The sequence below is a fragment of the Mirounga angustirostris genome, unplaced genomic scaffold (assembly GCF_029215605.1).
Source record: "Mirounga angustirostris isolate CCGP_5_RB_7025 unplaced genomic scaffold, mMirAng1.0.hap1 SCAF_11, whole genome shotgun sequence".
Taxonomy (NCBI): Eukaryota; Metazoa; Chordata; class Mammalia; order Carnivora; family Phocidae; genus Mirounga; species Mirounga angustirostris.
Genome location: NW_026991719.1, coordinates 71,882,551 through 71,898,873, shown reverse-complemented (window position 1 = coordinate 71,898,873; position 16,323 = coordinate 71,882,551). Strand labels below are relative to the sequence as shown.

At 35.1% G+C, this 16,323-nt stretch overlaps 1 protein-coding gene across 2 annotated transcripts in view; it reads right to left on the bottom strand.

Moving 5' to 3' along the window:
• Positions 1-16,323, bottom strand: part of DACH2 (dachshund family transcription factor 2) — a 909,992-nt gene that overhangs the window by 112,893 nt on the left and 780,776 nt on the right. The gene's annotated exons all lie outside the window — the stretch shown is intronic.

Sequence of the window (16,323 nt, the reverse complement as noted above, 5' to 3'; positions counted from 1 at the left end):
AGCCTGGAGGGTGATCCTACTCTCTAAGAAGATCTTCCAAAAGTAAACACTTGAAAACCTAGGAATAAAACTCACACGTAGTGGCATCTGGTAAATATTGAGTCTTTCTGCACAAATAAAAATTATGGAAACTATGGAAACAATATACATGCACTCTATCAGACCTTAGGAATTTATGTTGAATTCTGCCAGCAAAATGGTTTGGTAGTCACAGGACACAATGATAGGTTTTCCAAACTAACACTAAAACCTGTCAATAACAATTGCTTAGTATTATTTAGATTTTTATAGTTTTAAATAATGAATTTGAATAAAAATAAAACATTTATTTTACATACCTTTACAGTAACTGTTATAGTCCTCAAGACTTTTGTGATTATGAATATTGCTATAAAACTCTGAAATTATTCACTATGTTTATACATCACAACTTGATGAATAAATCTGACAATCATTCAATTAATTCAATCACTAGAAGAACCAAATTGCTATGTTTATGCATATATGCAATAAATGTGACGGGGTAATAGACATGCTGGGACAGAGAATGTTTGTTCTATAAAATATTTAGTTATCCATAATAAATTTCTTAAATATTCTAATTATCTGTAATTACAACATCAGTATTCTAATCATCATAACATTAAGAATTAGTTTTTCAAATAAGTACTTGTACATTTTCACATTGATTTTGCATGAGAGGCCTAAAATTTATAAATTCCCTAAAGAAAACTGTTGTTTGTTTAAATACAAAAGTAATAGCATGAGAGTTAAAGCTTATTATTTCATTAGCAGAAGTTAACATTTTGCAATGTCTATCATTGTAGCAGGCAGAATAGTGGCCCCCAAAATGGCCACTCCACATCCTAATGACTGAGACCTATGAATATGTTGCATCACATGTGAATATGTTACATCACATGGTAAATGGATTTTTCAGATGTGTTTGAGAACGTTGATATAGATAAATTGCACTTAGAGGCAGAAAGGGAAGGTCAGAGGAAGATATTATGGAAGAATAATCAGAGAAATATAACCTTTCTGGCTTTGAAGATGGATGAAGGGAACCAGGAGGCAAGAAATGTGGGTGGCTTCTAGAAGGTGGAAAAGCAAGGAAATAGATTCATCCCTGGAAGCTACAGAAAGAAATGCAGCCCTGCCAACACCTTGATTTTAGCTCAGTGGTGTCTATGTTAGACATCTGACCTACAGAACCATAAGAAAATAAATTTGCATTGTTTTAAGCCACTATGTCATATTTTGTTTTAGTAGAAATAAAATACTAATACAATCATCAATATAGTTTTGTTTTTAAATGGTGTTTTATATTATTGCTTAACATATAATTAACATCCAATAATTTTAATAAAATGAATAGTAGACTTTGAGTATATTAGCTGCAATAGTATATCCTAATTAAATACTGATAATTATAATAAATTTATGTTACACTTTAAAGGCTCTATAACTGTTGTCATACCTCAAAAACAAATGTTTTAAGACATAGAAATATACATTTCATTTATATTTACTATACAGATAAATATCTAGCTGTAACACTACATGTACAGTACAAAATAAAAAGAAACATATAAGCAAAGCAGAAGAAAAGAATCAAGTTTTTATTTTCTAAATAATTACACTTGTATTCCAGAGTGATGGTATGGGGATAGACAGCAAGGTATATACAGCCTTTGTACCACATTCTTTTACTTTCTGAGAAGACTAGTAGTTCATTGTGAAATTCAACTTAAACTGTCATGATCAAAAATAAATTCTTTAAATAGTATATGTACACAAACACACACCAATGCAAGGATTTTTATATATAAGGTCAAAAAAAATTTTTTTTTTGGCTTTCACTGTCCTCAACGATTCTATGCCAAAATATGTATATAAAGTGTAGAACATTCAGTGTTTGTCTTTGAATTGTAACATTGAAAATTTGTTGAAAAAATATGTAATTCAATGAACTACATTTAGGTTTCATGGGCATCTGAATGAATGGACAGGGACAAAGTACAGCAGTTACTAGACAAAAATAGAACTGAGCAAAAAAATCACTGTATGGTGACAAACAGGAATCATACACACAGCAATATATGCTGCCATAATAAAAATGGAAAATTTTTAAGTTGTTTCATAAAATTGATGGTTTGGAAAAACAAGAGAATCCAACTGACAATGATACTTGCTCTTGTCCACTCTGCCTAATAAAAAATGAAAGCTCATTTTGAATTTTTTTTTAAAAGTTGAAAGGACATCTACACAAATAGAAAAATGCTATGAAAATGAGAAAAAATACAATACTATAAAGGAAGATCCCCCCAAATACTTAAATTAGTTAAAGATCAAATAATATTAACTCAAATAACTTACTCTTCAACTCCTTCTTTGACATTTTCAACACCATATTAAGTGAAACAATAAACTAACTTTGAAAAAATGATTTATAATGAAGTACTGTATGGTGACTAACATAACAATTAAAAAAAACATGATTTAGAGTGACAGTAACATTTTGCATAAAGTAATATATCTGCTTTAAGATTTCATTGCCTGCACTTTCCAAATTCAATCAAGGTTCAGTTCATTGTTATTGTTTTCCTATGGCATCAGAGAGGTCAGACTTTTTTCACCATGTAAACTGTATTATGTAAGTTCAGTGCCTTATATTGATTAAGAGTTAGGTGGGTTTAAAAAAATATATATATCTGTGTAGAGCTGGGAATGTTTAATTTCTCTTAAATAATTAATAGTTCTATGAACAATTTCTTCTTTGCAAGTAAACAGATCCATTTTTCATCCCTATAATGAGTATGCATCTATTTAGCTACTTAACTACAATGTGCTTTGGTTCATTAGGTGGCTACTGTTGTGTCTCAGCCTAGTTAAAATTTCACAGCAAGTTAATGTGTTTTATTACAAATGAGAACACAAGTGATAACGTCCTCATCATTTGCCAAATACAGGGTTAACACTATTTGCAACAAATCAATAGGGGTATTTAAAAAGGAAAATTGCAACTCTAAAACCCCAATCATTTTTAGTCATTGATGACTTAATTTTATTTGGCATTTATGATTTTACAACCCTGTTACACTTCATTTATTTCATTTGGGCCCATTGACAATAGCTGTAGCTCTTCTGAAACACTACAGGTCTTTTCCAGATTCAAAGTAGCAAAGGGGAGACATTTCCAAAATTGATACATACTTACCCAATCAAATCCCCATTTTCCCTGCAATTAGTAAAATTATCTGTAATAATAACTCAGATTCTAGCATATATGTATAGTTCAAGGCTTACGCCTAAAATGAAAGAAACATTACAGAAAATGTTATTAATTAGTACATACTATCCCCTCTTTCATCATACTTTTCCCCTTTTGGGAGGTATATATCACAAATGGTCAAAGGCGACATTCATCATATTAAATCATTTGAAAGTACACTTGAACCTTAATAAAAAATAGGGTCAATGCTTAGAAAATTCAGTTTTACACAAGGTTTAACACAGTCAATTTGGTTTAGGATTTAGTTTATTGGCAGTAAAGTATCAACTCTGCCCATTTTCATGCAGATCCTTTATTTCATCTCAATATATTCCTTTATGTCCTTGGAAATATGGTGGTATACATGGAATGTATGAAGTACTAATAAATGCATATTAAACATGTATTTATATGTATGTGTACATGTGTGTAGTTGCCTTTTACTAACAACTGTATCAATCAATGTTAAATTGTTACCTCTGACATTTTATTATATTATTATCAAGTATTCAGTGTGATTATGTATTATATAATTTGTCTTTTTATTTTTAATTGGAATTCAACTCTCACTGTAATTATGTTTCCAAATGCTAATCTATTAATGAGTTCCTAAAGGATTTAATGGCATTTCACTACTGAGGAGTGGCTTTTGGAAGTTTGTCTGAGCGCTAGATATTTTATCCATGCATTTGTCTTGATATTTCATATTAAATTGATGTGCTCCTTCTTACTGTCACCAGAGTTCTGCAGAAACAGAACAGATTGTAACTTGACAGACTTTAATAATAAAATCAGGGACAGGGAAATGAAAAGTTTATTCATTGTTGCTGCTAACTTGGGTTACTACTATTCCTGAGGAAGAATATGAGGCCCAAATTTGGTTTCTGAATAATATTGGAAACTTGACAACTTATGGATCTTTATAAATCAGTTTAAGAATTAGTCTGTGGGGGTGCCTGGGTGGCTCAGCCAGTTAAGTGCCCAACTCTTGGTTTTGGCTCAGATCATGATCTTGGGGTCCTGGGATCAAGCCCTGTATTAGGCTCTGTGCTTAGCAGGGAATCTGTGGATTCTCTCTCCCTCTCCCTCTGCCCCTACCCCTGCTCATGCTCTCTCTCTAAAATGAATAAACAAATAAATCCTTGTTATAAAAAAAGATTTAGTCTGTGTTCCACAATCACCAATTTGCAATTTTATTAAAGTTAACATAAACAAATATGGCAGGTTTTTCATGAATTAAAAAAAAATAGGCAGATTGGGGATGCATCTGGAACATGTAACCATGAAACAGTCCAAAATCATAGGCATACCCTTCATGTGATCTATGTTATATTAGGGCAAAGGACCCTTTCACATCTTCAATGAGATCAACTTGTTCTGGAAGAGGCTGACAGCTTAAGAGAATCAGTCATAATATCTGTTCATAACTTGCAAATGCCCTCGAGTGGGAAAATGGATAGTTCAGTGGGAAAATACAAGGCTTCCAAATTATGTTTTGGGCTTGGACCTCGGCCATCCACTCAAACACACACACACACACACACACACACACACCCCTCAGTTCTCACTCAATGCATCTTCATCTTATGTTCTAAAAGACAGTAATTGCTTTGTCTTTCCATAGAGCATTGTTTTTCTTTTTCAAGTTTTATTTAAATTCCAGTTAGTTAAAGTGGAATATTAGTTTCAGGTATAGAATTTAAAATAAAGACACAACTAGTGATTTTTTTCAGTGGATTTAAATTATCATAAAAACCCTCTCTGTGTTGATTAACTTTAATACCAGATGTTCACATGTTAATGCCACTGCCTTGTGACCACTTCCTACCAATTGCCAGCTGCTCGGCCAAACAAAAAGCAGAGCTAATCAGATAGTACTGGTAAACAGCCAAATAACAGCTTCCTACTTAAATTTCTCAAATTTGTTATCAGAAAAAACTATGGCACACTGATATTACAAAGTATCCTATGATGTATGGAATTGTTGAATCACTATACTGTACACCTGAAATTAATATAACACTGTTAATTAACTGTAATTAAAATAAAAACTTAAAAAAAGCTTCCCACAAAAAAATAAGGTACTTAACTGTCAAATAGGAAATAGATTTTCATACCAGTCAGGTATTTTACCCATTTTACTCTCAGGATTTTGCCACACTCAGTAATATAACTGAAGGATAAATAGCCTTGCAAGCCTAATGACCATAATGCAATTTTCAGTTCCTGCTATACCTATATTAGTTATTAGATACAAATGCTACTAGCTGAGCCAATAGTAAAGGAATCTGAGGTGGAACTAAAGAATATGTGCTTGGAGTAACAATATTCCCAAACTAATTTTCGACAAAAACAAAAACAAAATAAAACAAAAACCCAAAAAAACAAAACAAAACAAAACAACAACAAGAAAACATTTGTTTGCAACCTGTAATGTCTTTTCCAGTTTTGGAATTAAACTCTGTATCACTAATGATCATTTATGTTAGAAATACTCCCCAAAGTTTAATGTCCAATGAATCATTATTTTTAACTCATTCATGCAACAAACATTTTTTAGTGTCTAATGTACCTATTGGGGATGGAACGAAGGTCTATCAGTATTTTCACATGGGATGTAAATGTTCATAGTTCAAACTAAAGACTAAATAATCCACACATATACATTCAAAGATGATATAAAATAAAATACAAATCAGATCAATTTTGGTATTAGAATAGACACTCCTCTCCAGTCCTCACCAGATCCCTGACTCTTTTTTTTTTTTTCCTGCATGGAGATCAAATCAGCCATGACAGGTGAACAAATGCTCTGTAGAGGGAGGGCCCAATACCTGTATATGCATCTAATGGTGGGGGAACCCTTGGTTCTGCTATTAAGAGTTATACAGAAGAATGTATATAAGGGAAGTTACTTCTTTCTCAGGCTAGCTCTTGGCCATGATATTGGTTTCTACTTATTAGTATTTCTATATGGATCCTTGAGTGTAAAACATAATAAAATAGAATAATATTTGCTAATATATACTGACTACTAAATGCTAAACAGTGTTCTAAGTGTGTTGACAAGCTTTGTCTCATTTAGTCTCATGTTAACACTATGAGGTAGATATAATTACTCTCACCAATTCACTGGAAGATGAGGCTAACTGAGATACAGGTAGATTAATTTGCCTAAAGTCATATAACAAGGAATGGTGGAACCAGAACTTAAATACAGGAAGGCAGTCTGACTTCAGAGCCCATGCTCCTACCCATTAGGCCATACTGCCTCCAATCTGCTTTTTTTTTTCTTTTTTGACATGCTTCCTCTTTTATTAATACTGTGTAATTAAATATAAAATATATACACAAAAATACACAAAACATTAATGTACAAACTTTCACAAAGTGAACTCAGCCATATAACACAATCCAGGTTAAGAAACTAAATACTACCAGCACTCCAGAAGGCTCCCACATGCTAACTTCCAGTCACTAGCCCCTTTCTTCTCCAACCATAATCACTTATTCTGACTTCTAACACCATAGACTAGTCTTCTATTTGAACTTTATATGTGTTATGCACTCTTATATGCCAGGACTTGCTATTTTATACATTATATTTATGAAATTCATCTTTATAATTGCATATAACAGTAGTTCCTTCATTTTCTTTAATGTGTAGTATTCCACTGCGTGAATAGATCATGATCGATTTATTCATTCCAATAGACATTGGGTTGTTACTAGTTTTTGTCCACTATGCATAATGCAGCTGTGAACATTTTTGTACATATTTTTCTGGTATACAAATACATGCATTTTTGTAATGTCATACCTAGAAATGAAGTTGTTGGGTTATAGGGTACACCTTTTGTTCAGTTTTAGTAGATAGCATGTGTGGTAGGCAGTTTCCAAGACGATGCTCAGTGGTCACTGCCTGCTAGTATTCCTGTCTTTGTGTAATCCTTTCCCCTTGAGTGTGGGCTGGGCTTACTGAATTGTTTCTAAGAAAATGAATATGGCAGAAACAATGGCATGTTCTTTTTGAGATTAAGTTATAAAATAGTGATTTCTGTCTTGTGTGTTCTCCCTTACTATCTCTTGGATTGTTCATTCTGGGAGAAGCTGGCTGCCATATAGAGAGGATGCCCTATCAAGAGACTTTTAAAAGTCAATCTTTGAGGCCAGCAACAGCCATGTGAGTGAAGTGGGTCCTTCCCAATTTGAGCCTTGAGAGGACTGTAGCCTCAGCTAACACATAACATCTTTTTAAAAAATTATGTTGTTAGTCACCATACAGTACTTCACTATTTTTTGATGTAGTGTTCCATGATTCATCGCTTGCATATAATACCCAGTGTTCATTGCAATACATGCCCTCCTTAATACCCATCACCAAGTTAACCCGTCCCCCACCCTCTTCCCCTCTGAAATCCTCAGTTTGTTTCTCGGAGTCCACAGTCTCTCATGGTTCTTCTCCCCCTCCAATTCCCCCCCTTCATTTTCCTTTCCTTCTCCTAATGTCCTCCATGCTATTCCTTATGTTCCACATATAAGTGAAACCATAGGGGTGCCTGGGTAGCTCAGATGGTTGAGCGTCTGCTTTTGGCTCATTTCATGATCCCAGCATCTTGGGATTGAGCCCCACATCAGGCTCCTGGCTCAGCTGGAAGCCTGCTTCTCCCTCTCCCCCTGCTCATGCTCTCTCTCTCTCTGTATCTCTGTGTCTCAAGTGAATAAATAAAATATTAAAAAAAAGAAACCATATGATAATCGAAGACATACAAATGGCTAACAGACACATGAAAAAATGTTCAACATCATTAGCCATCAGGGAAATTCAAATCAAAACCACATTGAGATACCACCTTACACCAGTTAGAATGGCAAAAATTAACAAGACAGGAAACAGCAAATGTTGGAGAGGATGTGGAGAAAGGGGAACCCTCTTACACTATTGGTGGGAAGGCAAATTGGTACAGCCACTTTGGAAAACAGTATGGAGGTTCCTCAAAAAGTTAAAAATAGAGATACTCTATGCCCCAGCAGTTGCCCTACTGGGTATTTACTCCAAAGATACAGATGTAGTGAAAAGAAGAGGCACATGCACCCCAATGTTCATAGCAGCAATGGCCACAATAGCCAAACTGTGAAAGGAGCTGAGATGTCCTTCAACAGATGGATTGGATAAAGAAGATGTGGTGCATATATACAATGGAATATTACTCAGCCATCAGAAAGGATGAATACTCACCATTTGCATCGACATGGATAGAATTGGAGGGGATTATACTAAATGAGTCAAGCAGTGAAATCTGCTTCTTAATTCATTTAACTTCACTAACAAACTATGATGGTTCTAGCCAGAAACAGTATATAATTCTATAATATTTTTGAGGGTGGATCTTATGTCTGTTTCATTTTTGTGTTTTTAACAAAGCAATGTGACACAGTCCTTTGCACATATTAAATCTTGTGAAATCATTGAATTCTGTGTTCTTGCCCTTTTTCCAACAAAAAATGATGACAATAATAACTTAATAAGCCAATATTCAGCAATAACTATCTTTTTTTTGGCTAACTGCAAGGTTAATTGCAATATACTTACTGATTTTTTAGTCTGTATTATCTTTTTTCCCAAAGATTACCAGTGATTCATGACTTTTTGTCCACCCTACTTAATGCTCTAAAACAGTGCTATCCAATAAAATTTTCTGCAATGATGCAATGTTCTATACTTGTAGTAGCCACAAGTGACATGTGACTATTGAGCACTTGAAATGTGGCTAGTTGCAACAGAACAACTGAAGTTTTCATTTCTTTAATTCATTTAAATTGAAATAGCCACATGTGGCTAGTGGTTACTGTAGTGAACAGTGTTGCTATAGTAAATATATTCTATGCATCTAAAACTCATGGTTGGGGTGCCTGGGTGGCTCAGTCCATTAAGTGTCCGCCCCCAGCTCAGGTCATGATCCTGGGGATCCTGGGATCAAGCCATGCTTGGGCTCCCTGCTCAGCAGTGAGTCTGTTTCTCCCTCTCCCTCTTCCCCTCCCCCCACTCATGCTTGCTCTCTCACAGTCTCTCAAATAAATAAAATCTTAAAAAATAAAACTCATTGTTAATTACAATGGTTACATAGTTTACATCCATGGAGATAGGGAAATTTATTAAACTATAAGCAATTTATATATATATATATATATATATATATATATATATATATATATAATATCACTTCTCAAACCCCTAAAAAGCTATGGTTTTCTCTCCTACCTGTGAAAAGAAAATTAAAAAAAGATGACAGCTGTGGTGAATAGACAGTCATGTCTATTCTTCTCTGTGTTAGTTTTCACTATTTGAGGGCATTTACAGGAATCCACACCTCGATTACCAAACATTTCTCACACTGAGGTAGAAATATTTATACATTGGTAGAAGAAAAAGGCCCAAATGCAATCATGTTCCTTTCAATTTGACATCAATCTATGTTAAGGCGGTATAATTTCCATTGAGAAACAAACTACTTATTCATTAATTTTTATAGAGTTTTCTCAAACTTTTTGTTAACATGTTATGTTATTCTGAAGGGGCACCTGGGTCTGGGTGGCTCAGTCAGTTAAGTGTCTGCTTTCTGCTCAGGTCGTGGTCCCAGGGCCCTGGGATTGAGCCCAGCATCAGACTCCCTGCTCAGCGGGGAGCCTACTTCTCCCTCTCCCTTTGCTGCTCCCCCTGCTTGTGCTCTCTTGCACTCTCTCTCAAATAAATAAATAAATAAAAATCTTTAAAAAAAAGAAATAGAAATTAGTGGTAAACTACTTTGAAAATTTTTGTTTTGTTTAATGGTTATGAAGGGAGATTGGCATGAAGTGTTTGATTTGATAAACATTTCATATTTCATATAATGCTTTAAAAGGAAAGTGTTATTTTGGGGCCTGTTCAAACTAGGGCCAATTGCTAAATATTCAGTAATTTTGTGAGCCAGGTGTTAAAATGATTGTAACTTGAAATCAGCCATGATGGAAATATATACAACACAGAAATTGGAAAATGGTATAAGTCAGAGTTTTTATTTTATTTTGTCTTGTTTTTTTTTTTTTTTTTTTTTTTTGAGATCTGGTTTACAGGCACACCATTGGATGCTGGCCCAAATAAAAAACATTGAATGTTTAAGTCTATTATAGGAATCCTAGGTTTTTATTTCTTTCTAATGTTCAACATTATCTGACTAGGCAAATATTAAGTATATAAATAAGTACACTAAATGCTGTATTTATTTGAGTTTATGAGCATTGAAAGAAACACAAGTAGAGTGCTGTATGATAAAAATACATATTAGGTAAAATGCACTCAATTACTGTTGTCTGCATCCCACATAGTTCTTCTAAAGAACCTGAAAAATTAGAAACAAACATATTGCATAACAAAACATCTACTATTAAAATATTAAACAGAGAATGTAGGAAAATTCAAATCATTATATGTAGTTTCCATTCTTGCTGTGACTCAGGAACCCGGGTCTTACAGAGTATAAAACAAAATCTGCAAAACCATGTTTTCAAAATAGTACCTGAGTTCATTTTGTCTATTTAAATGTTTAATAAAAATTATTAAACTATTAATTCTGTTTATTGTTTGTCTCTCCCCATTAGATTATAAACCTTAAAAACCACCTGATGCAAGGGACTCAATCATTGGAAAACAAAAAATTCAGATGGACCCACAGACTTTTTAAACTAGGTATCAGTGGCTTATTCTGATTCAATTAGTTAACAAATGGGCTTATTAACAAATGACAATTGAGTCTACCTGACTTAAAATGAGGAGCTAACATGACATACATTAACATAAACTGTTTTCTGATATAGACTCAATCAGAAGAACTGTAAACACAGAAACAAGTGTAAAGAAAGTGAGATATATATTACAGGAGGGAAATTTAAGTGCAGAAATATTAAAATAGTTGCTTCCAGACCTTTAATTAGAAATGTTAAGTGCTAGAAATTAAATACGATTTGTAGGCCAGCCATTCACTAACTTGATAACCTCTATCATATAGTCCTAATATTCAAATCACATGCTGTAAGATCAGCTTCCAAAGGAAATTGGAATCACAGTCTCATGATCATCAGTGGCAAAGCACAGACATCAGCTTAACACAGATTATGCTAAAGAAGAGGAGCAGGTGTTTAGAAGGATATGAAACCTCCTTTTAATATCAGCATGTTGTTTTTTTTCCAGGGACATTTTTAAATGATATGGAAAAAAGGTAAAGCTTTACTTGAAGGTAAAAAAAAAAAAAAAAAAAAGAAAAGAAAAGATATGTAAATAAGAATAAACATATGAATAAATTTGGTAGCTCTTTTTGTGAACTTTCATAAATTTTAATATAACTAAACGTGTATTTTGGACTTTTTGTGTAATGTGTCCTAATATTTTTCTGTACATGTTTCTGATACAAATTTATTTTTGTGCAGCCAAGGTTTAAAATGCTGAACATAGGAGTACCTGTGTGGCTCAGATGGTTAAACATCTGCCTTCAGCTCAGGTCATGCTCTCTCGGTCCTGGGATCGAGCCCCACATTGTTGGGCTCCCGGCTCAGCAGGGAGTCTGCTTCTCCCTCGCCCTCTGCCTCTCCCCACTGCTCCTGCTCTCTCTCTCTCCAATCAATGAATAAAATATTTAAAAAATGCTGAAAATAAGGATATAATGGAAATATCAGCAGATCATTAACTGTAGAGAAGCTAGCAAAGGTGACACTATAATCACATTAGATTGTATATTCTGTGGATTGAATATCTCCCCTAAATTCATATGTTGAAACTCTATCCTTAATGTGAAAGTATTTGGAAATAGGACTTTTGGGGGGGAATGAAGTCATGGGTTGGGGGAGCCCTCATGATGGGATTAATGCCCATTTAAGAAGAGATATGAGAAAGTTTGCTTCCTGTCTATCTTTGCCATTTTTCCTGTCTATCTTTGCCATGTTACAACACAGTGAGAAGGTGATCATCTGCAAACCAGAAAGAAAGCTCTCACCAGGAATCAGAAGGCACTTTGATCTTGGACTTTCCAGCCTCTAGAACTATGATAAATAAATTTACCATGTTTAAGCTACTTGGTCTATACTATTTTGTTACAGCAAACCACTGAGTTAAGACAATATAATACACAGCAAAGATGGTGAATCAGGTTATTATGGCTTTCCCTAATTCACAGTGGATTTGCCAGAAAGAAATCAAGCTTCATAATTATGACATTTCTTTCAAAATGTTCAATGTTAAATTTCCTGATCATACTTTGGAAGGTCAATTGACTCTAAATGGTCAATATCATATAAAAGGTATGGTGACCACAATTCAAATATTTTGCAAAATAATGAGCAATACTAATTAAAATTTTAATTTTTTGTGCCAAACTGCTGGGATTAAAAACAAATCTGTAAATGGGAGAGGGAGGAAGATGGTGGTGGAGTAAGTGAACCCTAGGCTCCTTTCATTCCATGAACACAACTAGATAATTATCAAATCATACTAAATACCTCAGAAATTGACATGAAAACTAAAAGAACAAATTCCACAACTAAAGGTAGAGAAGTGGGCACATCAAAGAAAGTAAGGTGCAGAGATGTGGTTTAGGGAAGAAATGGATCCTGGGTGTTACAGAGGGGAGGGACCTGTGATCACAAGAAAGGACCATGAAAGAAGACCAACAGGGGAACACACAACAAGAACATTGCCCCATAGCCATTGGTTTGGAAAATGAGGTGGGCTGAATTCAGTGAGTTCTTGCAACCAGCAGGGCTTAAAGCCTGGAGTTTTAAAGGTCAGTGGGCTTGGCTGGGGTAGAGTCCTGAGGGCACTGTCCTTCTCCTGGAGAGAAGGCAGGCAAAGAATCCAAGGGGTAGATGTCATGGAAACAGTGATCTGAAGAATGCTTGGGAGCACAGTGGGAGATTATTTGCTCTTATTGGAGCATGTCCAGAGAGTCAGCATTCACAGACCAGCCTCTTCTGGAACAATGGAGCTGGCTGGTGCCATCTCCCTCTCCTGCACCTCAGCATAAACACAAAGCTACCAGCAGGAAGTAGCCCAGAACCAGCCCTGGTTCCTAATTTGCTTACACCAAGCCCTACTCCCCTGCGGTGGCAAGGTCTTCCCTTCTCACTCAAGTTTGCCTCAGTTTCAGCACAGAGTGCCCCTCCCAAAAAAGATGAGTGTGAACACCCACCCACACCAAGTCTCCTGACCTGAGAGTTCTGTGGGGCCTCGATTCTGGTGGAAGTGGTGTCAGGTCTCATTTAACAAGCAGACCAGGGCTCACCTTGTTAAAACTTGACACATTCAGGCCAGGGACCAAACATTGTCCACAGCAGGCAAGTAAAGACTATACAGACAACTGGCCTGAAGGAAAGAGCAACCAAAACACAATAGCAGAGCACACATAGCACACACAGGAGACACTCCCTGAAGCACTAGGCTGGGCACTACATGACCTCTTCTTCATAAGGCCATTACTTTCAGGAGCAGGAGACATAACTGCCTTTTCTAACACAGAGAATAACACAGAAACTTAGACAAAATGTGAAGATGGGGGAACTTATCCAAAATGGAAGAATAAGATAAGGCCATGGTGAGAGATATAAGCAAAAAAAAATAAGAGTGACAAGTCTGATTGAGAATTTATTTTTTTCAAAGATTTTATTTATTTATTTATTTGACAGAGAGAGAGAGAATGAGCAGGGGGAGGAGCAAGGGAAGAGGGAGAAGCAGGCTCCCCATTGGGCAGGGACCCCAATATGGGACTTGATCTCAGGGGTCATGACCTGAGCCAAAGGCAGATGCTTAGCCAACTGAGCCACCCAGGTGCCCCTGATTGAGAATTTAAAGTAACAATCATAAGGATATTCACTGGTCTTGTGAAAAGAATAGAAGGCATCACTGATACCCTTACCACAGAGATAAAAGAGTTAAAAATGAATCAATCAAAGATGAAGAATGCAATAAAGATTAGAAACAAGCTTGATACAAAGAACAGGAAGCTGGAAGAAGCAGAATGAATTAGTGATCTAGAAGAGAAAATAATGGAACACAATGATGCTGAACAAGAGAGAGAAAGAATTATGAAACATGAGAATAGACTTAGAGAACTCAGTGACTCCATCAAACGTAATAACATTTGTATTATAGGAGTCCCATAAGAAGAAGAGAGAGTAAAGGGGACATAAATTTTTTTTAAAGAAATAATAACTGAACACTTCCCTAATCTGGGGAAGAAAAGAGATACCCAGATCCAGGAGGCACAGAGAGCTCCCATCAAAATCAACAAAAGCAGACCCACACCAACACATATTTTAGTTAAATTTACAAATTGATAAACAGTGATAAATAATCTTAGTGATAAATAATCTTAAAACCAGCAGGGCAAAAGAAGTCCTCTACATGCAAAGGAAGACCCAGAAGGCTAGCTGGAGATTTCTCAACAGAAGCTTGGCAAGCCAGAAGGGAGTGGCATGATATATTCAAAGTGCTAAATGGGAAAAATCTGCAGCCAAGAATGCTGTATTTAAGAAAATTATCATTCAGAATAGAAGGAGAGATAAAGTTACCCAGACAATAACTAAAGATCTAACAATTGTAAATATTTATGCCCTCAACTTGAAAGGATGCAATAATATAAAACAATAACAAACAAAAAGGCATTCATTGACAATAATACAATAATAGTAGGGGACTTTAACACCCCACTTACATCAATGCACAGATCTTCTAAACAGAAAATTAACAAGGAAACAATGGCTTTGAATGGCATTGGAACAGATGGACTGAACAGATATATTCAGAACATCCACTCCTAAAACACAAAGTACATATTCTTTTCAAGTGCACATAGGACATTCTCCAGGATAGATCACTGAATCCAACAATATATTTAAAAAAATCTTTCATCATGATCAAGTGGAATTTATTCCTGGGTTGCAAGCGTTGTTCAATATTCACAAATCAATCAAGGTAACGTATCACATCAATAGTAGAAAGGATAAGAACCATATTATCATTTCAATAGATGCAAAAAAAAAAAATTTGACAAAGCACAACATCTATTCATGATAAAAAAAAAAAACCAAAAAATGTAGGTTTAAAAGGAATAAACCTTGAGGCACCTGGGTGGCTTAGTTGACTGTGTCTGACTCTTGCTTTTGGCTCAGGTCATGATCTCACTCGTCCTGAGATCAAGCCCTGAGTCGGGCTCTGCACTCAACGGGGAGTCTGCTTGAGGATTCTCTCCCTCTGATTCTTCCCCCATTCTCATGTTCTCTCGCTCCCTCTCTATTAAAGAAATAAATATTTAAAAGAAAAAAAAAAGGAACATACCTTAACATAATAAAGGCCATATATGAAAACCCACAGATATTATCATCCTCAATGGGATGAAACTGATAGATTCTCCTCTATGGTCAGTAGAAAGACTGAGATGTCACTATCACCACTGTTATTTAACACAGTACTGGAAGTCCTAGCCACAGCAATTGGAAAACATAAAGAAATAAAAGGTATCTAACCTGGCAAGGGAGAGGTAAAACTTACACTATTTGCAGATGACATGACACTATATGTAGAAAACTGAAAAGGCTCCACAAAAAAAAAAAGAAAGAAAAGAAGAGAAAATAAAAATCCTGCTAGAAGTGATAAACAAATTCAGTACAGTCACAGGATACAAAATCAATGTACAGAAATCTCTTGCATTTCTATACAACAAAAAAGAAGCAGCAGAAAGAGAAATTAAGGAATCACTCCCAACTATAATTGCACCAAAATCCATAAGGTATCTACAAATAAACCTACCCAAAATGTGTAAGACTTGTACTCTGAAAACAATAAAACATTGATGAAGAGGACCAAAGAAGTGGAAAGACATTCCATGCTCATGGATTAGAAGAATAAATATTGTTAAAATGTCTATACTATCCAAAACAAGATACACATTTAATGCAATCCCTATCAACATACCAACAGCGATTTCACAGAGCTAGAACAAACAATACTAAAATTTGTATGGAAT